Raw genomic sequence first — 23,583 nt, 5'->3', positions numbered from 1 at the left:
GCCTTACTGAATTTACCGAGCCTGTAGATCACAGCAGGAGGGGAGATGAGGGGAGGTAGAGAGAGGGAGGGAGTCAGAGTGGGGAAGAGAGAGAGGGAGGGGGGAGAGATAAGGAGAGAGAGAGACAGAGAGAGAGACAGAGAGAGAGAGAGAGAGAGAGAGAGAGACAGAGAGAGAGAGAGAGAGAGAGAGAGAGAGAGAGAGAGAGAGAGAGAGACAGAGAGAGAGAGAGAGAGAGAGAGAGAGAGAGAGAGGAGAGAGAGACAGACAGAGAGAGAGAGAGACAGAGAGACAGAGAGAGAGAGAGAGAGAGAGAGAGAGAGAGAGAGAGAGAGAGAGAGAGAGATACCGAAATATAGAGAGAGAGATACCGAAATATATAGAGAGCGATAAAGGAGGAGAATGGTTTACGGGTTGATGTGTGTTCTCTACCTCCGTCCCCCAGCAGCATAGGGACCGGAGCACACTGCCTTCCCCATAGCAGACTGAGCCCAACGGGTTCCCAGGTGCCCTCTGAGTCAGGCCCCTCCCTCCGGCTGCATCTGCAGTAACAGAACCTGCAACCCAAATGCCACTCTATTCCATATAAAGGGAATTAGGGTGCCATTTGGGCCGAACAGAGATGGCTGTCAGGGAGAGACAGTGGTGCATTTCATAAAACAATTATCGAAGACAGGCAGGCGTGGTGACATGTTGCCAGCTAGGTCTGATCTCCTCTCCTCCTCTCCTCACCTCCCCCCTCTCCTCTCCTTCTATCCTCTCTTCACCTCCCCCCTCTCCTCTCCTCTCCTCTCCTCCCCCCTCAGCCCCCTTCTCTCCTCACCTCACCTCACCTCCCCCCTCTCCTCTCCCCCCTCTCTTCCCCTCTCCTCTCCCCCCTCTACCCCCTCTTCTTTCCCCCCTCTCCCCCCTCCGCTCCTCTCCTCTCCTCTCCTCCCCCCTCTCCTCTCCTCTCCTCTCCGCTCCTCTCCTCACCTCCCCCCTCTCCTCTCTTCTCTCCTCCCCTATCCTCTCCTCTCCTCCCCCCTCTCCTCTCCTCTCCTCTCCCTCCTCTCCCTCTCCTCTCCTGCCCCCTCCGCTCCTCTCCTCCCCCCTCCGCTCCTCTCCTCCCCCCTCCGCTCCTCTCCTCAACTCCCCCCTCTCCGCTCCTCACCTCCCCCCTCTCCTCTCCTCTCCTCCCCCCTCTCCGCTCCTCTCCTCACCTCCCCCCTCTCCTCTCCTCTCTTCTCCTCTCCTCTCCTCTCCTCTCCCCCCTCTCCTCATCCCCCCTCTCCTCTCCTCATCCCCCCTCCTCCTTTCTCCTCTCCAGTTGAGTGTTACAGAGAGAGAGGGGCTCTGCAGTTGACTGTATGATTTATACATGAAAGAGAATCCAAAACAGAGTGAATAGCAGCACAGATTAAAGCAGGCCAACACAGCCCCAGCCCACAGCCCCAGCCCACAGCCCCAGTCCACAGCCCCAGTCCACAGCCCCAGTCCACAGTCCCAGTCCACAGTCCACAGCCCCAGTCCACAGCCCACAGCCCCAGTCCACAGTCCCAGTCCACAGCCCCAGTCCACAGTCCCAGTCCACAGCCCCAACACACAGCCCACAGCCCCAGTCCACAGTCCCAGTCCACAGCCCCAACACACAGCCCACAGCCCCAGTCCACAGCCCACAGCCCCAGTCCACAGCCCCAACACACAGCCCCAGTCCACAGTCCCAGTCCACAGCCCCAACACACAGCCCCAGTCCACAGCCCCAGTCCACAGCCCCAACACACAGCCCCAGTCCCAGTCCACAGCCCCAGTCCACAGCCCCAGTCCACAGCCCCAGTCCACAGCCCCAGTCCCAGTCCACAGCCCCAGTCCACAGTCCCCAGTCCATAGCCCCAGTCCACAGCCCCAGTCCACAGCCCACAGCCCCAGTCCCAGTCCACAGCCCCAGTCCACAGCCCCAGTCCACAGCCCCAACACACAGCCCCAGTCCCAGTCCACAGCCCCAGTCCACAGCCCCAGTCCCAGTCCACAGCCCCAGTCCACAGTCCCAGTCCATAGCCCCAGTCCACAGCCCCAGTCCACAGCCCACAGCCCCAGTCCCAGTCCACAGCCCCAGTCCACAGCCCCAGTCCACAGCCCACAGCCCCAGTCCCAGTCCACAGCCCCAGTCCCAGTCCACAGTCCCAGTCCACAGCCCCAGTCCACAGCCCCAGTCCACAGCCCACAGCCCCAGTCCCAGTCCACAGCCCCAGTCCACAGTCCCAGTCCGCAGCCCAAGTCCGCAGTCCCAGTCCGCAGCCCACAGCCCCAGTCCACAGTCCCAGTCCACAGCCCACAGTCCCAGTCCACAGCCCAAGTCCACAGTCCCAGTCCACAGCCCAAGTCCACAGCCCAAGTCCACAGTCCCAGTCCACAGTCCACAGTCCCAGTCCACAGCCCCAGTCCACAGCCCAAGTCCACAGTCCACAGCCCCAGTCCACAGCCCCAGTCCACAGTCCCAGTCCACAGCCCCAGTCCACAGCCCCAGTCCACAGCCCCAGTCCACAGTCCCAGTCCCAGTCCACAGCCCCAGTCCACAGCCCCAGTCCACAGTCCCAGTCCACAGCCCCAGTCCACAGTCCCAGCCCAGAGTCCCAGTCCACAGCGCCAGTCCACAGTCCCAGTCCACAGCCCCAGTAACACAGCCCCAGTCCACAGCCCCAGTCCACAGTCCCAGCCCACAGTCCACAGTCCCAGTCCCAGCCCACAGTCCCAGTCCACAGCGCCAGTCCACAGTCCCAGTCCACAGCCCCAGTCCACAGCCCCAGTAACACAGCCACAGTCCACAGCCCCAGTCCACAGCCCCAGTCCACAGCCCCAGTCCACAGCGCCAGTCCACAGTCCCAGTACACAGCCCCAGTCCACAGTCCCAGTCCACAGCCCACAGCCCACAGCCCACGTCCACAGTCCCAGTCCACAGCCCCAGCCCCAGTCCATAGTCCCAGTCCACAGCCCCAGTCCATAGTCCCAGTCCACAGCCCCAGTCCATAGTCCCAGTCCACAGCCCCAGTCCACAGCCCCAACACACAGCCCCAGTCCACAGCCCCAGTCCACAGCCCCAGTCCACAGCCCCAGTCCACAGCCCCAGTCCCAGTCCACAGTCCCAGTCCACAGTCCCAGTCCACAGTCCCAGTCCACAGTCCCAGTCCACAGCCCACAGCCCCAGTCCACAGCCCCAGTCCACAGCCCCAGTCCACAGTCCCAGTCCACAGCCCACAGCCCCAGTCCACAGCCCCAGTCCACAGCCCCAGTCCCAGTCCACAGCCCCAGTCCACAGCCCCAACACACAGCCCCAGTCCACAGCCCACAGCCCCAGTCCACAGTCCCAGTCCACAGCCCCAGTCCACAGCCCCAGTCCACAGCCCCAACACACAGCCCCAGCCCACAGTCCCAGTCCACAGTCCCAGTCCACAGCCCACAGCCCCAGTCCACAGCCCCAGTCCACAGGCCCAGTCCACAGTCCCAGCTCCCAGTCCACAGTCCCAGCCCACAGTCCACAGTCCCAGTCCACAGTCCCAGTCCACAGCGCCAGTCCACAGTCCCAGTACACAGCCCCAGTCCACAGCCCACAGCCCACAGCCCACGTCCACAGTCCCAGTCCACAGCCCCAGCCCCAGTCCATAGTCCCAGTCCACAGCCCCAGTCCATAGTCCCAGTCCACAGCCCCAGTCCACAGCCCCAGTCCACAGCCCCAGCCCACAGGCCCAGTCCACAGCCCCAGTCCACAGCCCCAGTCCACAGCCCCAGTCCACAGCCCCAGTCCACAGTCCACAGCCCCAGTCCACAGCCCCAGTCCACACCCCCAGTCCACACCCCCAGTCCACAGCCCCAGTCCACAGCCCACGTCCACAGCCCCAGCCAGCTTCACTCTGATGTTGTGTACAACTAAACTCAGCATGAGCAGAGCAGTTGAAGCTCTAATCAACGCCCCCTCACTCTCTTTCGCCCTCTCTCTCACACACACCAACTCTCCTCTCCCCCCTCTCCTCTCTCTCTCACACCAACTCTCCTCTCCCCTCTCCCCTCTCCTCTCTCTCTCACACCAACTCTCCTCTCCTCCCTCTCCCCTCTCTCACACACACCAACTCTCCTCTCCTCTCCTCCCTCACACACCAACTCTCCTCTCCCCCCTCTCCTCTCTCTCTCACACCAACTCTCCTCTCCCCCCCTCTCTCTCACACCAACTCTCCTCTCCCCCTCTCCTCTCCTCCCCCCTCTCTCTCACACCAACTCTCCTCTCCCCCCTCTCCTCTCCTCCCCCCTCTCTCTCACACCAACTCTCCTCTCCCCCCTCTCCTCTCCTCCCCCTCTCTCTCACACCAACTCTCCTCTCCCCCCTCTCCTCTCCCCCCTCTCCTCTCCTCCCCCCTCTCTCTCACACCAACTCTCCTCCCCCCTCTTCTCTCCTCCCCCCTCTTCTCTCCTCCCCCCTCTTCTCCCCTCTCTCACACACACCAACTCTCCACTCCTCTCCCCCCTCTCCTCTCTCTCTCACACCAACTCTCCTCTCCTCTCTCTCTCACACCAACTCTCCTCCCCCCTCTTCTCTCCTCCCTCTCCTCCCCCTCTCTCTCTCTCCTCCCCCCTCTCTCTCTCCTCCCCCCTCTCTCCTCCCCCCTCTCTCTCTCTCTCTCTCTCCCCCCCCTCTCTCTCTCTCTCTCACACCAACTCTCCTCTCCTCCCCCCTCTCTCTCTCTCTCACACACCAACATTCCTCTCCTCCCCCCTCTCCTCCCCCTCTCTCTCTCTCACACCAACTCTCCTCTCCTCCCCCCTCTCTCTCTCTCACACCAACTCTCCTCTCCTCCTCCCTCTCCTCTCCCCCCTCTCTCTCTCCTCCCCCCTCTCTCTCCTCCCCCCTCTCTTTCCTCCCCCCTCTCTCTCTTCTCCTCCCTCTCCTCTCCATCCCCCTCTCCTCTCACCCTCTCCTCCCCCCTCTCTCTCCTCCCCCCCTCTCTCTCCTCCCCCCTCTCTCTCTCCTCTCCCCCTCTCCTCTCCCCTCCCCCTCTCCTCTCCCCCTCTCCTCTCCCCTCCCCCTCTCCTCTCCTCTCCCCCTCTCCTCTCCCCTCCCCCTCTCCTCTCCTCTCCCCCTCTCCTCTCCTCTCCTCTCCCCCTCTCCTCTCCTCCCCCCCCTCTCCTCTCCTCTCCTCCCCCCCTCTCTCTCACACCAACTCTCCTTAAAATAGCTGGCAAATAACACCTCTAAACGAAGTCACCTGCCAACATTCAAAGCACGCATAGCCAGGGTTTTAAACTGTCCGATGTCTGTTTCTATTTCTCATTCTCTCTCTCCCTATCTATCTATCTATCTATCTATCTATCTATCTCTCTACTTCTGTCTCGTCTTCATTTGGAGGAACCAGTAAATGAGCAGAGCTGGGATAGTTGGTAGTTTGGTTCAGCTATTGATGCAGCTCTGGAACCAGATCCATCAGAGAGTCAGGTCAGCTATTGAACCAGATCAACCAGAGAGTCAGGTCAGCTATTGAACCAGATCCACCAGAGAGTCAGGTCAGCTATTGAACCAGATCAGTCAGAGAGTCAGGTCAGCTATTGAACCAGATCCATCAGAGAGTCAGGTCAGCTATTGAACCAGATCCACCAAAGAGTCAGGTCAGCTATTGAACCAGATCAGTCAGAGAGTCAGGTCAGCTATTGAACCAGATCAGTCAGAGAGTCAGGTCAGCTATTGAACCAGATCCATCAGAGTCAGGTCAGCTATTGAACCAGATCCACCAGAGAGTCAGGTCAGCTATTGAACCAGATCAGTCAGAGAGTCAGGTCAGCTATTGAACCAGATCAGTCAGAGAGTCAGGTCAGCTATTGAACCAGATCCACCAGAGAGTCAGGCCAGCTATTGAACCAGATCCACCAGACAGCTTGCAGTGAGTGAGTTAGAGGTCCCTGTTAGAGACACATTCTTGGAAACACAAGCACCCTCGCACATCTCCTGTTATCGTTAAAGAGGCTGTCATGAAACCACTTCCATATGCAAGACTTCTGTTCGTATGAGAGTGGAGGGAGGGTGTGTGTGTGTGTGTGTGTGTGTGTGTGTGTGTGTAGGAGCGTCGGTCCTGCTATGAGAGAGTACATTAACCCACCGCATTCTGCCAAATACATCACCAATTTCACACCTGACTGGATAAAAACAATAATTTCTACCATCTGACAGGGTAGAACCTGTCAGTGTAAATCACAGGGCTTGTATGAGAACTGTATTATGTTAGCCATCATTCAACACAATGTTTAATGCTAAGTCTGGAAATAGCTTCCTAATGTCATATTGTGATTACATTTATACTCATGTACCAGATGTGGATTTATGTTGAATTATATCATGATATGAATGTTTGATGTATTTCACCTTTATTTAATCAGGTAGGCAAGTTGAGAACAAGTTCTCATTTACAACTGCGACCTGGCCAAGATAAAGCAAAAGCAGTTTGACAACATACAACAACACAGAGTTACACATGGAGTAAAACAAACATACAGTCAATAATACAGTAGAAAAATAAGTCTATATACAATGTGAGCAAATGAGGTGAGATAAGGGAGGTAAAGGCAAAAAAAGGCCATGGTGGCAAAGTAAATACAATATAGCAAGTAAAACACTGGAATGGTAGATTTGTAGTAGAAGAAAGTGCAAAGTAGAAATAATGGGGTGCAAAGGAGCAAAATAAATAAATACAGTAGGGGAAGAGGTAGTTGTTTGGGCTAAATTATAGATGGATTTTGAATTATAGACTTACCTTGTTAAATAAAGGTGAAATAAAATAAGTCAATTAAGAACAAATGACTATTTACAATGAATCCTACACCAGAAGACCCCCCCTATGGGACTCCCAATCATGACCGGTTGTGAAACAGTTAAAGAGTTAATTGCTAGAAATAAATGAAATTCTTTGTTTGGACGTATTTGACTGATTTCTTCATTGCTATTGACAGTGAAGCTAAATAACGCTGCTTGATGTAAGGATGGTTTCGTGTTGTTTATTTACCTACGTAACTTTATACAGTTATGAGACAAATTTTACTGTAAAGCTGCAATTGTAAAATAAGCATAATTGAAAAGAATTCAGCTGCCTTTCTTAACCTTCTTTTATAATTGCAAGTTTTGGAAACCCCAAGAATGAACACTACGTCAGCGGGCTGGATAATTTGAGAAACCTTGAGCCCCCACCACACAATTATATTACTGTAATGAAGTTTAGGTGAAACTTACTGTATGATCGGCTAGGGAAAAGCCAACTGACATTTACTCTTGAGGTGCTGACTTGTTGCACCCTCGACAACTACTGTGATTATTATTATCTGACCCTGCTGGTCATCTATGAACATTTTAACATCTTGGCCATGTACTGTTATAATCTCCACCCGGCACAGCCAGAAGAGGACTGGCCACCCCTCATAGCCTGGTTCCTCTCTAGGTTTCTTCCTAGGTTCTGGCCTTTCTAGGGAGTTTTTCCTAGCCACAGTGCTTCTACACCTGCATTGCTTGCTGTTTGGGGTTTTAGGCTGGGTTTCTGTACAGCACTTTGAGACATCAGCTGATGTAAGAAGGGCTTTATAAATACATTTGATATGAGTGTTGTTTGAAGTCCGACAGAGTCATATTAACGCTGTGTTGGGTGAACTCACCTGTTTGATAACACAGCAGCAAGCCTGAAGAGACAGAAATCACACACACTATTAGCCTGCAGAGACAGAACCACAGTGGAGACAACTCACATCTAATAACAAGAGAAAAGACACGTCCTGTCACATGACATCCTGTTACCGTCTAGAGAGAAAAGACACATCCTGTTACCGTCTAGAGAGAAAAGACACATCCTGTCACATGACATCCTGTTACCGTCTAGAGAGAAAAGACACATCCTGTCACATGACATCCTGTTTATCGTCTAACGAGAAAAGACACATCCTGTTACCGTCTAGAGAGAAAAGACACATCCTGTTTACCGTCTAGAGAGAAAAGACACATCCTGTCACATGACATCCTGTTACCGTCTAGAGAGAAAAGACACATCCTGTCACATGACATCCTGTTACCGTCTAGAGAGAAAAGACACATCCTGTCACATGACATCCTGTTACCATCTAGAGAGAAAAGACACATCCTGTCACATGACATCCTGTTACCGTCTAGAGAGAAAAGACACATCCTGTCACATGACATCCTGTTACCGTCTAACGAGAAAAGACACGTCCTGTTACCGTCTAGAGAGAAAAGACACATCCTGTCACATGACATCCTGTTTATCGTCTAACGAGAAAAGACACATCCTGTTACCGTCTAGAGAGAAAAGACACATCCTGTCACATGACATCCTGTTTACCGTCTAGAGAGAAAAGACACATCCTGTCACATGACATCCTGTTACCGTCTAGAGAGAAAAGACACATCCTGTCACATGACATCCTGTTACCGTCTAGAGAGAAAAGACACGTCCTGTCACATGACATCCTGTTACCGTCTAGAGAGAAAAGACATGTCCTGTTACCGTCTAGAGAGAAAAGACACATCCTGTCACATGACATCCTGTTACCGTCTAGAGAGAAAAGACACATCCTGTTTACCGTCTAGAGAGAAAAGACACATCCTGTCACATGACATCCTGTTTACCGTCTAGAGAGAAAAGACACATCCTGTTTACCGTCTAGAGAGAAAAGACACATCCTGTCACATGACATCCTGTTACCGTCTAGAGAGAAAAGACACATCCTGTTTACCGTCTAGAGAGAAAAGACACGTCCTGTCACATGACATCCTGTTTACCGTCTAGAGAGAAAAGACACGTCCTGTCACATGACATCCTGTTTACCGTCTAGAGAGAAAAGACACGTCCTGTCACATGACATCCTGTTTACCGTCTAGAGAGAAAAGACACGTCCTGTCACATGACATCCTGTTACCGTCGTCAACTCTTCTCCAGTCTTACTTGCAGGCTTGTTTTCTGCAGTTGTTCATCAACAAGCCCATTCATAAGTTTGCAAAAAACTGTGTAGATGACAAATACTATAAACTTTAGCGATAAGAATATACTATCCTGCATCCCACTGCTGGCTTGCCTTTGAAGCTAAGCAGTGTCGGTTGTGGTCGGTCCATGGATGGTAGACCAGAAGCTGTTTTAGAGGCAGTAGGAAGCAGTCTTCCCTCTGGTCTAAAGATTAAACCCCAATGCCCCAGGGCACCCCCATGCGTAGGGTGCGGTGTTTCGGGATTGGGATGTTAATTAAAACGGGTGTCCTGTCTCTCTGTGGACATTAAATAACCCATACTTGTGTTTTCCCAGCTGTCCTGGCCAAAATCCCAACTCGACCCCATTCAATCACTGCCACTTAATCATCCCCAATTCAGTCCTCACCTCTCCGCCATACCAGCTGCTGTGTGGTGAGGTTCTGGCACAAACAAAATGGTTGCCGTACATCACCCAGGTGGGTGTCACACATTGGTGGTGGTGGTGGTGAGTTTCCTCCATACTGTGTAAAAGCTCTTGGAGTACCGGATTTGGTAGAAAGGCGCTATATAAATCCAATCCATTCTTAGTATTATTAAATAGAGACACTTGTGCAAATTGTGTTGGAACAAGTGAAATAATTAGTGAAAGAGCGGGAGACTGTTGGGACATCTTACCGAACACATCTATAGTAGAATCCTCAACGGATCTCTTCTGATGTGTGAAGAACGGAGTCATTCCAGGACCCAGAGTTCTTTCCGACAATGTAAAAAAAGAGACTTATAAACCATCTGACCAGGAAAAACTCCTGGACACATGAAACAATGATCAGGTCTGTATTGTAAAATATAATGTGACCTCAATGATATACCTGGTTAAATAACAAAATAATAATAATAATAATAATAATAATAATAATACAATAAAATAACAATAAAATAATATTACATTAAAAAGGACAAAACAACAGGGAACTATAACGAGACAACAACAGGGTCACTACTATAACAAGACAACAACAACAACAGGGTCACTACTATAACAAGACAACAACAACAACAACAGGGTCACTACTATAACAAGACAACAACAGGGTCACTACTATAACAAGACAACAACAACAACAGGGTCACTACTATAACAAGACAACAACAACAACAGGGTCACTACTATAACAAGACAACAACAACAACAGGGTCACTACTATAACAAGACAACAACAACAACAGGGTCACTAATATAACAAGACAACAACAACAACAACAGGGTCACTACTATAACAAGACAACAACAACAACAGGGTCACTACTATAGCCAAGACAACAACAACAGGGTCACTAATATAACAAGACAACAACAGGGTCACTACTATAACAAGACAACAACAGGGTCACTACTATAACAAGACAACAACAACAACAGGGTCACTACTATAACAAGACAACAACAACAACAGGGTCACTACTATAACAAGACAACAACAACAGGGTCACTACTATAACAAGACAACAACAACAACAGGGTCACTACTATAACAAGACAACAACAGGGTCACTACTATAACAAGACAACAACAACAACAGGGTCACTACTATAACAAGACAACAACAACAACAGGGTCACTACTATAACAAGACAACAACAGGGTCACTACTATAACAAGACAACAACAACAACAGGGTCACTACTATAACAAGACAACAACAACAACAGGGGTCACTACTATAACAAGACAACAACAGGGTCACTACTATAACAAGACAACAACAACAACAGGGTCACTACTATAACAAGACAACAACAACAACAGGGTCACTACTATAACAAGACAACAACAACAACAGGGTCACTACTATAACAAGACAACAACAGGGTCACTACTATAAGACAACAACAACAACAGGGTCACTACTATAACAAGACAACAACAACAACAGGGTCACTACTATAACAAGACAACAACAACAACAGGGTCACTACTATAACAAGACAACAACAACAACAGGGTCACTACTATAACAAGACACACAACAACAACAGGGTCACTACTATAACAAGACAACAACAACAACAGGGTCACTACTATAACAAGACAACAACAACAACAGGGTCACTACTATAACAAGACAACAACAGGGTCACTACTATAACAAGACAACAACAACAACAGGGTCACTACTATAACAAGACAACAACAGGGTCACTACTATAACAAGACAACAACAGGGTCACTACTATAACAAGACAACAACAACAACAGGGTCACTACTATAACAAGACAACAACAACATCAGGGTCACTACTATAACAAGACAACAACAACATCAGGGTCACTACTATAACAAGACAACAACAACAGGGTCACTACTATAACAAGACAACAACAACAACAGGGTCACTACTATAACAAGACAACAACAACATCAGGGTCACTACTATAAGACAACAACAACAGGGTCACTACTATAACAAGACAACAACAGGGTCACTACTATAACAAGACAACATCAGGGTCACTACTATAACAAGACAACAACAACAACAGGGTCACTACTATAACAAGACAACAACAACAACAGGGTCACTACTATAACAAGACAACAACAACAACAGGGTCACTACTATAACAAGACAACAACAGGGTCACTACTATAACAAGACAACAACAGGGTCACTACTATAACAAGACAACAACAACAACAGGGTCACTACTATAACAAGACAACAACAACATCAGGGTCACTACTATAACAAGACAACAACAACAACAGGGTCACTACTATAACAAGACAACAACAACAACAGGGTCACTACTATAACAAGACAACAACAGGGTCACTACTATAACAAGACAACAACAGGGTCACTACTATAACAAGACAACAACAGGGTCACTACTATAACAAGACAACAACAACAACAGGGTCACTACTATAACAAGACAACAACAACAACAGGGTCACTACTATAACAAGACAACAACAACAACAGGGTCACTACTATAACAAGACAACAACAACAACAGGGTCACTACTATAACAAGACAACAACAACAACAGGGTCACTACTATAACAAAACAACAACAACATCAGGGTCACTACTATAACAAGACACGCTAAATATAATTAAATCAACCGCTGAATACCCTCCCACTTGCTGGCAACAGAAATGCATTCCAGGTGACTACCTCATGAAGCAGGTTGAGAGAATGCCAAGAGTGTGCAAAGCTGTCATCAAGTTAAAGGGTGGCCACTTTGAAGAATATAACATCTAATATATATTTTGATTGGTTTAACTTATTCTACAATGTAGAAAATAGTAAAAAATAAAGTAAAACCTTAGAATGAGTAGGTGTGTCAACAACCTACAACAAGACAACGACCCTAAGCAGAGAGCCAAGACAACGCAGGACTGGCTTCGAAACAAGTCCGTGAATGTCCTTGAGTGGCCCAGCCAGAGCCCAGACTTGAATCCGATCAAACATCTCTAGAGAGACCTGAAAATAGCTGTGCAGCAACTCTCCCCATCCAACCTAACAGAGCTTGAGAGGATCTGCAGAGAAGAATGGAAGAAACTCCCCAAATACAGGTGTGCCAAGCTTGTAGCGTCATACCCAAGAAGACTCGAGGCTGTAATCACTGGCGAAGATGCTTTAACAGTGTGTAATTACTGCGTAAGCATTTTTCTACACCTGCAATAATATCTGTTAAATATGTGTACGCGACCAGTAAAATTTGATTAGATTTGAATTAGGAAACAGAGAAAGTCTGGGTAGACTATAATGAAGACATTAGAGTGCGCCCATCCCTGCAAGTTAAAAAGGCACTGCGATTTTTACTCTGCATAATGGCACAGAATTTCATCAGCTTTACTTTTAATATGCTTCAGTTTGCTGCAATATGACTGGTTTCACATTTGTCTCCAGCGATCATAAGTTCAAATAGATCTAAAAAATAATGATATTTACAATTCCCTTATTCAAACGGGTTTACTCATTTACCTCGCTCTTATGTACTGGCATTACAGTAGATAGAGAACGGTGTTATTTCAATTAGGGGGAGAAAAACAAAATGCTTTTTCTACAAATATCTGGTGAATAGCAGCATGCTGTTATCATGCTTACATTCAAGATCACAATACACAGAGAGAAAAGTGCATAATTATTATTATTATTTTTTATTATGTTACATTGACGAGCTCTGAAGTCAGGTTGGGAATTCCCCCATAGGGAGTAACGTATTATAGAGTGAATAGGGGGCCATTTGAAGTCTTGAGTTCTAAGGGAAGGAGAATACTTTTCAGAAGCACTGAAGTGTAATCCCAAGTGAACAGAGTGAAAGAGACGTTGGCGAGAGAGAAAAGTCGGCAATTAAAGTTCAGGCGCTGCACTCCGATCGGAGCCACGTGATTATTTCATCTGAAACACACAGAAACTGTGAACAAGAGGGACATGAACTAAACCCATGCCTCGGGTTAGGGCAAGAGAGGGGACGTGTGTGTTTGCCGTTTCTAGCACATTCTGCCCAGGCAGGGGCAGGTTTGATCAAGGGGTTTAAACAGCTATATAGTAACTAGGTAACCTGCCTCCTCTCATAACACCTGGGTAGACCAGACCAGCAGAGATACCAGATACCATCTTTCCTAACAATACTGGTGCAGTCTAGTACAGCTACAGTATAACGACGTCATTTGCTTTGTTTTTTTTTAATGATTTGGAAAAAGAAATTAAAAAACAGTTAAATATTGGAATAAGATATGATGATGAAATGCTAAGTATCTTTCATATGTTGATGATATTATTTTGATGGCAGAAACTGAACAAGAACTGCAGAACATGTTATCATGTGCAGTCAATTGGTGTAGAAGATGGAGACTCATGATTAACCAGACTAAAGATCAACCAGACTAAAGATCAACCAGACTAAAACACAGATAATGACTCGGTGTAGAAGGTGGAGACTCATGATTAACCAGACTAAAGATCAACCAGACTAAAACACAGATAATGACTTGGTGTAGAAGGTGGAGACTCATGATCAACCAGACTAAAACACAGATAATGACTTGGTGTAAAAGATGGAGACTCATGATTAACCAGACTAAAACACAGATAATGACTTGGTGTAGAAGATGGAGATTCATGATCAACCAGACTAAAACACATATAAAGACCAGGTACTAAGAAACATGTTTTTTCAGTTTTGTTTTGGTGAAAACATTGAGTTTACTAGCAATTATAAATATTTGTGTATTTTTATTGATGAACATATTACCTTTCTATACACAACATCTGCCCTGGTCGACTCAGCAAGTAGAGCTCTCGGGGGAGTTATAGGAAAAACAAAACCAATCAAAGATATTAGTTACGCTACGTATTCCAAACCGTATCAGACATGTGTGTGTCCTGTTCTGGACCATTCAGCAGGAGTGTAGGATGCTAAAAGGTATTTTAAAAATGAACACGTCCATAACAGAGCAGTAAGTTACTTTTTAGGTGTCCACAAGTTTGCACTTATACTTGTAATAACAGGGGACACGGGCTGGGGAACCCAGTGAGGTGAGATGAGATGGAAGGCATGCATGGTGAGACTTTGGAATAGACTGTTGGGTATGCCAACAGTCAGAATAGCATGTAAAGTCTGTCAATGAGATCTATCCATAGCGGGGAGCCTGTGCAACTGAAATGTCCGACCCTTTTTTTTTTTCAAGAGTCTGACCGTGAACATCTGTATGAAAACCAGATTAAGAGAGACATAGATATGATTTTAAAAAACAACTGTTAACGCAATATGAAACAAAATGGATGGAGGGGATTCATCATAAACCCAAATTGAGAACCTTTTCGTTTGATTAAGGGTGAATTGGTGTGTGAGAAATATATTATGTATAACCAAACTAAAAGCAAGAGATCTCTATGTGCAGAGGTAAGATCAGGGATATTGCCTCTGCGTATTGAAACAGGTCAGATCAGGGATATTGCCTCTGCGTATTGAAACAGATCAAATCAGGGATATTGCCTCTGCGTATTGAAACAGGTCAGATGAGGGATATTGCCTCTGCGTATTGAAACAGGTCAGATCAGGGATATTGCCTCTGCGTATTGAAACAGGTCAGATCAGGGATATTGCCTCTGCGTATTGAAACAGGTCAGATCAGGGATATTGCCTCTGCGTATTGAAACAGGTCAGATCAGGGATATTGCCTCTGCGTATTGAAGCAGGTCAGATCAGGGATATTGCCTCTGACTATTGAAACAGGTCAGATCAGGGATATTGCCTCTGCGTATTGAAACAGGTCAGATCAGGGATATTGCCTCTGCGTATTGAAGCAGGTCAGATCAGGGATATTGCCTCTGACTATTGAAACAGGTCAGATCAGGGATATTGCCTCTGCGTATTGAAACAGGTCAGATCAGGGATAATGCCTCTGCGTATTGAAACAGGTCAAATCAGGGATATTGCCTCTGCGTATTGAAACAGGTCAGATCAGGGATATTGTCTCTGCCTATTGAAACAGGTCAGATCAGGGATATTGCCTCTGCGTATTGAAACAGGTTGGTATTGTGGTGAACTAGAAGAGGAAAGCCTATGTAACTATTATGACCTGGAAGAAATAGAGGATACAATGAGTTTCATTTTCTATTGCCCATTCTACCACAATATACGCTCGCTCTTACTCCACAAAGCCCACCAGATATACCCTGGCATTATGAGGCGATAACTGAAATGTTTTTTTGTCCATTGTGTATTTCCGTTTGCGGAATATTTAAATAAAGCCTGGAATAAAAAGGCTTACCTATAATTAAATTGCACAAATATTTAGCTTCTATGTGGTTAATGGCGTGTGTATATAGATTGACCTCTTGCTCAGTTGTGCACCGGGGCCTCCCACTCCTCTTTCTATTCTGGTTAGCGCCAGTTTGCACTGTTCTGTGAAGGGAGTAGTACACAGCACTGTACGAGATCTTCAGTTTCTTGGCAATTTCTCACATGGAATAGCCTTCATTTCTCAGAACAAGAATAGACTGACAAGTTTCAGAAGAAAGTTATTTGTTTCTGGCCATTTTGAGCCTGTAATCAAACCCACAAATACTGATTCTCCAGATACTCAACTAGTCTAAAGAATGCCAGTTTTATTGCTTCTTTAATCGTTCACCACAGTTTTCAGCTGTGCTAACATAATTGCAAAAGGGTTTTCTAATGATCAATTAGCCTTTTAAACTAATCAACTTGGATTAGCTAACACAACGTGCCATTGGAACACAGGAGTGATGGTTGCTGATAATGGGCCTCTGTACACCTATGTAGATATTCCATAGAAAATCAGCCATTTCCTGGAGGGGGGCCAGGTCTGGGCCATAGAAAATCTGCTGTTTCCAGCTACAATAGCCATTTACAATATTAACAATGTCTACACTGTATTTATGATCAATTTGATGTTATTTTAATGGACAAAAAATGTGATCTTTTTTCAAAAACAAATGACCCCAAACTTTTGAACAGTAGCGTATGCACGCATTCATTTATATATGTTTATATATACACAGTGTGTATGTATGTACAGTTGAAGTCGGAAGTTTACATACACCTTAGCCAAATACATTTAAACTCAGTTTTTCACAATTCCTGACATTTAATCCTAGCAACAATTCCCTGTCTTATGTCAGTTAGGATCACTACTTTATTTTAAGAATGTGAAATGTCAGAATAATAGTAGAGAGAATTATTTATTTCAGCTTTTATTTATTTAATCACATTCCCAGTGGGTCAGAAGTTTACATACACTCAATTAGTATTTGGTAGCATTGCCTTTAAATTGTTTAACTTGGGTCAAACCTTTTGAGTAGCCTTCCACAAGCTTCCTACAATAAGTTGGGTGAATTATGGCCCATTCCTCCTGACAGAGCTGGTGTAACATAGTCAGGTTTGTAGGCCTCCTTGCTCACACACGCTTTTTCAGTTCTGCCCACACATTTTCTATAGGGTTGAGGTCAGGGCTTTGTGATGGCCACTCCAATACCTTGACTTTGTTGTCCTTAAGCCATTTTGCCACAACTTTGGAAGTATGCTTGGGGTCATTGTCCTTTTGAAAGAACCATTTGCGACCAAGCTTTAACTTCCTGACTGATGTCTTGAGATGTTGCCTCAATATATCCACATAATTTTCCTCCCCCATCATGCCATCTATTTTGTTAAGTGCACCAGTCCCTCCTGCAGCAAAGCACCCCCACAACATGATGCTGCCACCCCCATGCTTCACAGTTGGGATGTTGTTCTTCGGCTCACAAGCCTCCCCCTTTTTCCTCCAAACATAACGATGGTCATTATGGCCAAACAGTTCTATTTTTGTTTCATCAGACCAGAGGACATTTCTCCAAAAAGTATGATTTTTGTCCCCATATGCAGTCCAAAACCATAGTCTGGCTTTTTTATGGCGTTTTGGAGCGGTGGCTTCTTCCTTGCTGAGCGGCCTTTCAGGTTATGTCGATATAGATACTTTTGTACCTGTTTCCTCCAGCATCTTCCAAGGTCCTTTGCTGTTGTACTGGGATTGATTTTCACTTTTCCCACCAAAGTACGTTCATCTCTAGGAGACAGAACACGTCTCCTTCCTGAGCAGCATGACGGCTGCATGGTCCCATGGTGTTTATACTTGCGTACTATTGTTTGTACAGATGAACGTGGTACCTTCAACCGCTTGGAAATTGCTTCCAAGGATGAACCAGACTTGTGGAGGTCTACAATTATTTTTCTGAGGTCTTGGCTGATTTCTTTTGATTTTCCCATGATGTCAAGCAAAGAGGCAGTGAGTGTGAAGGTAGGCCTTGAAATACATCCACAAGTACACCTCCAATTGACTCAAATTATGTCAATTAGCTTATCAGAAGCCATGACATGATTTTCTGGCATTTTCCAAGCTGTTTAAAGGCACAGTCAACTTAGTGTATATAAACTTCTGACCCACTGGAATTGTGATACAGATAGATTATTTCACTTATCTGTAAACAATTGTTCGAAAAATTACTTGTAACTATAGTTTGTTAACAAGACATTTGTGGAGTGGTTGATAAAACAAGTTTTAATGACTCCAACCTAAGTGTATGTAAACTTCTGACTTTAACTGTATATATATATATATATATATATATAGTGTTTATGTGTGTATGTTATTTTACTTCTCAAGGGATGAAATGTATTATGTATTGATTTTTACCTTATTTTTGTGTTATTTTGTTTATTTCATTCATTAAATTTCAATCGAAAGAAAAGGAACACTTTATGAATAATATCCTTTGACAATATAACTGCTTTTTGGTTTGAACCCAGATCAGCCATTTGTTCGTGGAGTCATTGAGTTTAGTTTTCTCTAGACGTTCTTCTCCTATCTAAGCTGTAAATCACTGTTACTCAGAGTGAGATCAGAGACGCTGAATCTCCTGACTCACTCACACACACTCAACCTGACGATTCCCATTATCGCTGCCGGTAAAGGTACCGTTACCCGGTACTATTCCACACTCTACCTGACGATTCCCATTATCGCTGCCGGTAAAGGTACCGTTACCCGGTACTATTCCACACTCTACCTGACGATTCCCATTATCGCTGCCGGTAAAGGTACCGTACCGTTTCCCGGTACTATTCCACACTCTACCTGACGATTCCCATTATCGCTGCCGGTAAAGGTACCGTTTCCCGGTACTATTCCACACTCTACCTGACGATTCCCATTATCGCTGCCGGTAAAGGTACCGTACCGTTGCCCGGTACTATTCCACACTACCTGACGATTCCCATTATCGCTGCCGGTAAAGGTACCGTACCGTTGCCCGGTACTATTCCACACTACCTGACGATTCCCATTATCGCTGCCGGTAAAGGTACCGTTACCCGGTACTATTCCACACTCTCTACCTGACGATTCCCATTATCGCTGCCGGTAAAGGTACCGTTTCCCGGTACTATTCCACACTCTACCTGACGATTCCCATTATCGCTGCCGGTAAAGGTACCGTTACCCGGTACTATTCCACACTCTCTACCTGACGATTCCCATTATCGCTGCCGGTAAAGGTACCGTTACCCGGTACTATTCCACACTCTCTACCTGACGATTCCCATTATCGCTGCCGGTAAAGGTACCGTTACCCGGTACTATTCCACACTCTCTACCTTTCCCTGAAAGTTGAAAAAACAACATATTATTGGTCTATCTCGGCTCTGGGAGAGACAAGAGGATGTGGGCTATTGCTAAGCTACGGTTGCCATGGCCCGGTGATGACAGCTAATTAGCAAGTCTGGACATGAAAGCAGTGTGACTAGGCACTGGATGTGTTCCAAATGTCACAATATTCCCTATATAGTGAAGATGTTTTGACCAGAGCCCTCTAGGTAATACTTAGGGAATAGGACGTCATTTGGGACTCCAATACCATCAATGTACGAACAGCTGCAGGGATGTGAGCCAGGTGAATATCACATTAAGAGGACGAGGACAAATTAACTAAAGAACTGTTAGTTGGGCTAACCTACACCTCTATTATCCAGTAGAGTAACCTACACCTCTATTATCCAGTAGAGTAGCCTACACCTCTATTATCCAGTAGAGTAACCTACACCTCTATTATCCAGTAGAGTAACCTACACCTCTATTATCCAGTAGAGTAGCCTACACCTCTATTATCCAGTAGAGTAACCTAGCCTACACCTCTATTATCCAGTAGAGTAGCCTAGCCTACACCTCTATTATCCAGTAGAGTAGCCTACACCTCTATTATCCAGTAGAGTAGCCTACACCTCTATTATCCAGTAGAGTAGCCTACACCTCTATTATCCAGTAGAGTAGCCTACACCTCTATTATCCAGTAGAGTAGCCTACACCTCTATTATCCAGTAGAGTAACCTACACCTCTATTATCCAGTAGAGTAGCCTACACCTCTATTATCCAGTAGAGTAACCTAGCCTACACCTCTATTATCCAGTAGAGTAACCTACACCTCTATTATCCAGTAGAGTAACCTACACCTCTATTATCCAGTTGAGTAACCTACACCTCTATTATCCAGTAGAGTAACCTACACCTCTATTATCCAGTAGAGTAACCTACACCTCTATTATCCAGTAGAGTAACCTACACCTCTATTATCCAGTAAAGTAACCTACACCTCTATTATCCAGTAGAGTAACCTACACCTCTATTATCCAGTAGAGTAGCCTACACCTCTATTATCCAGTAGAGTAACCTACACCTCTATTATCCAGTAGAGTAACCTACACCTCTATTATCCAGTAGAGTAACCTACACCTCTATTATCCAGTAGGGTTGGAGGGAATTAAACCAGAAGCAATTAGACTGGAGACGGGTGTAGGAGATATAACACCAGAAGCCAGCATAAAGCGGTGTATTACATTGGCACAGCTCATTGGATAGTGTCACTGAGTTTAACTCCTTTATTAGCTGGCTGTTTCTGGTGTCTGTAGACGGAAACAGTGAGAAAACATCAATGAAAGCGGATATGGAAATGATGAGTTAATCCTCAATGGGGTTCGTTCGTAAAAATGCCTTGTAGACGATACGCCAGTGTGCTTTCCTTAAAAATCCATATCTGTGAAGATGTGAGGAAAATATCAACGTTAAGAAGCCATGCACATCTGATCTCGATCAATACGAACACTGTTCACGCAGAAAAACTTCTCAAACACATGCAAAAAAAAAAGGCAAAAATAAACAGAGACTTCTATCCTTGCATTAACACAGTACAAATCTAAAACTACCACTGTGTTTGCCAGTTGGGATTTTCACAAAACTGACGCTGAGTATAAAAAACATTGTGATCACTAAACCAGTTTGAGAAAGGGGGCCCAATACAGACTGGGAAATGAATCATGCTTCTGTTGTTCTGGCCTATATACCATAAAGGCACCGGTCTTTGCTATTCTCAGAGCCTAGTTCACTGTAAAGAATAGGCTGCTATTTTAGACACATGCCTGTTCTGCTATGCAGTGACTTGGGAATTTGCTGATGTTCAGAATCAAATCAAATCAATTTTGTCACGTGCGCCGAATACAAAAGATGTTGACCTTACAGTGAAATGCTTACTTACAGGCTCTAACCAATTGTTTTAAAAAAGGTATTAGGTGAACAATAGGTAAGTAAAGAAATAAAACAACAGTAAAAAGACAGTGAAAACTAACAGTAGAGAGGCTACATACAGTAGAGGCTACATACAGTAGAGAGGCTATATACAGTAGAGAGGTTATATACAGTAGAGAGGCTACATACAGTAGAGGCTACATACAGTAGAGGCTATATACAGTAGAGAGGCTATAACAGTAGAGAGGCTATAACAGTAGAGAGGCTATATACAGTAGAGAGGTTATATACAGTAGAGAGGCTACATACAGTAGAGAGGCTACATACAGTAGAGGCTACATACAGTAGAGGCTACATACAGTAGCGAGGCTACATACAGTAGCGAGGCTACATACAGTACCGAGGCTACATACAGTAGAGAGGCTACATACAGTAGAGAGGCTACATACAGTAGAGAGGCTACATACAGTAGAGAGGCTACATACAGTAGAGGCTACATACAGTAGAGGCTACATACAGTAGCGAGGCTACATACAGTAGCGAGGCTACATACAGTAGCGAGGCTACATACAGTAGAGGCTACATACAGTAGAGGCTACATACAGTAGAGGCTACATACAGTAGAGAGGCTACATACAGTAGAGAGGCTACATACAGTAGAGAGGCTATATACAGTAGAGAGGCTATATACAGTAGAGAGGCTATATACAGTAGAGAGGCTATAACAGTAGCGAGGCTATAACAGTAGCGGGGCTACATACAGTAGCGAGGCTATATACAGTAGAGAGGCTATATACAGTAGAGAGGCTATATACAGTAGAGAGGCTATATACAGTAGAGAGGCTATATACAGTAGACAGGCTATATACAGTAGACAGGCTATATACAGTAGAGAGGCTACATACAGTAGAGAGGCTACATACAGTAGAGAGGCTACATACAGTAGAGAGGCTACATACAGTAGAGAGGCTACATACAGTAGAGAGGCTATATACAGTAGACAGGCTATATACAGTAGACAGGCTATATACAGTAGAGGCTATATACAGTAGAGAGGCTATATACAGTAGTGAGGCTATATACAGTAGCGAGGCTATATACAGGCACCGGTTAGTCAGGCTGATTGAGGTAGTATGTACATGTAGATATGGTTTAAGTGACTATGCATATATGATGAACAGAGAGTAGCAGTAGCGTGAAGGCTAGCTTGGGTATGGTCCAGGTTTGTTTGTGATGAAAGAGAAAGCAGCGAGACATTTTAACAAGACACTGCGGAGGACCCAATTATATGGACAGAACAGATGTAGAGGATTTTTACTTCTCAGGGCACAGTTGTCATGTAAACAAAAATGCAACAGCGCTCCATTCCACTTGCTCTCCAGGCTGTCTCTTCTCTCACTGAGGTACCAACTAATGAGTAAGGGGTTGGATGGATCTTAAGTCTCTAATAACTATATCACAATCTGTATGTCTTCCTCTCTCCTCCTCTCGCTCTCTTTCTTTGTTGGCATTGGTGCTCAATTACGTAGCTATGTATGCTAGCATTGTATGGTAGCTATGTATCGTAGCATTGTATGGTAGCTATGTATAGTAGGATTGCATAATAGCATTGTATGGTAACCATGTATCGTAGCATTGTATGGTAGCTATGTATCGTAGCATTGTATGGTAGCCATGTATCGTAGCATTGTATGGTAGCCATGTATCGCAGCATTGTATAGCAGCTATGTATAGCAGCATTGTATAGCAGCATTGTATAGCAGCATTGTATGGTAGCCATGTATAGCAGCATTGTATAGCAGCTATGTATAGCAGCATTGTATGGTAGCCATGTATAGCAGCATTGTATAGCAGCTATGTACGGTAGCTATACATCGTAGCTATGTTTAACAGCTATGTATAGTAGTTATGTATGTAACCATGTATAGTAGCTATGTATAGTATCTATTTATGGTAGCTATGTATAGTAGGTGTGTATAGTAGCTATGTATAGTAGGTATGTATAGTATCGATGTATGGTAGCTATGTATAGTAGCTATGTATGGTAGCTATATACAGTATAGTAGATAATGTATGTATAGTAGCTATATACAGTATAGTAGCTAATGTATGTATAGCAGCTGTGAATGGTAGCTATGTATAGTAGGTATGCATGGTAGCTATGCATGATAGCTACGTATGGTAGCTATGTATAGTAGCTATGTATAGTAGCTATGTATGGTAGCTATATACAGTATAGTAGCTACGTATGGTAGCTATGTATAGTAGCTATGTATGGTAGCTATATACAGTATAGTAGCGATGTATAGTAGGTATGTATAGTATCGATGTATGGTAGCTATGTATAGTAGCTATGTATGGTAGCTATGTATAGTAGCTGTGTATGGTAGCTATATACAGTATAGTAGGTATGTATGGTAGGTATATATAGTAGCTATGTATGGTAGCTATGTATAGTAGCTATGTATGGTAGCTATGTATGGTAGCTATATACAGACTATCACTCTCCC

The sequence above is a fragment of the Salmo trutta genome, chromosome 3, assembly GCF_901001165.1.
Source record: "Salmo trutta chromosome 3, fSalTru1.1, whole genome shotgun sequence".
Classification (NCBI taxonomy): domain Eukaryota; kingdom Metazoa; phylum Chordata; class Actinopteri; order Salmoniformes; family Salmonidae; genus Salmo; species Salmo trutta.
This window is presented reverse-complemented; position numbering follows the sequence as displayed.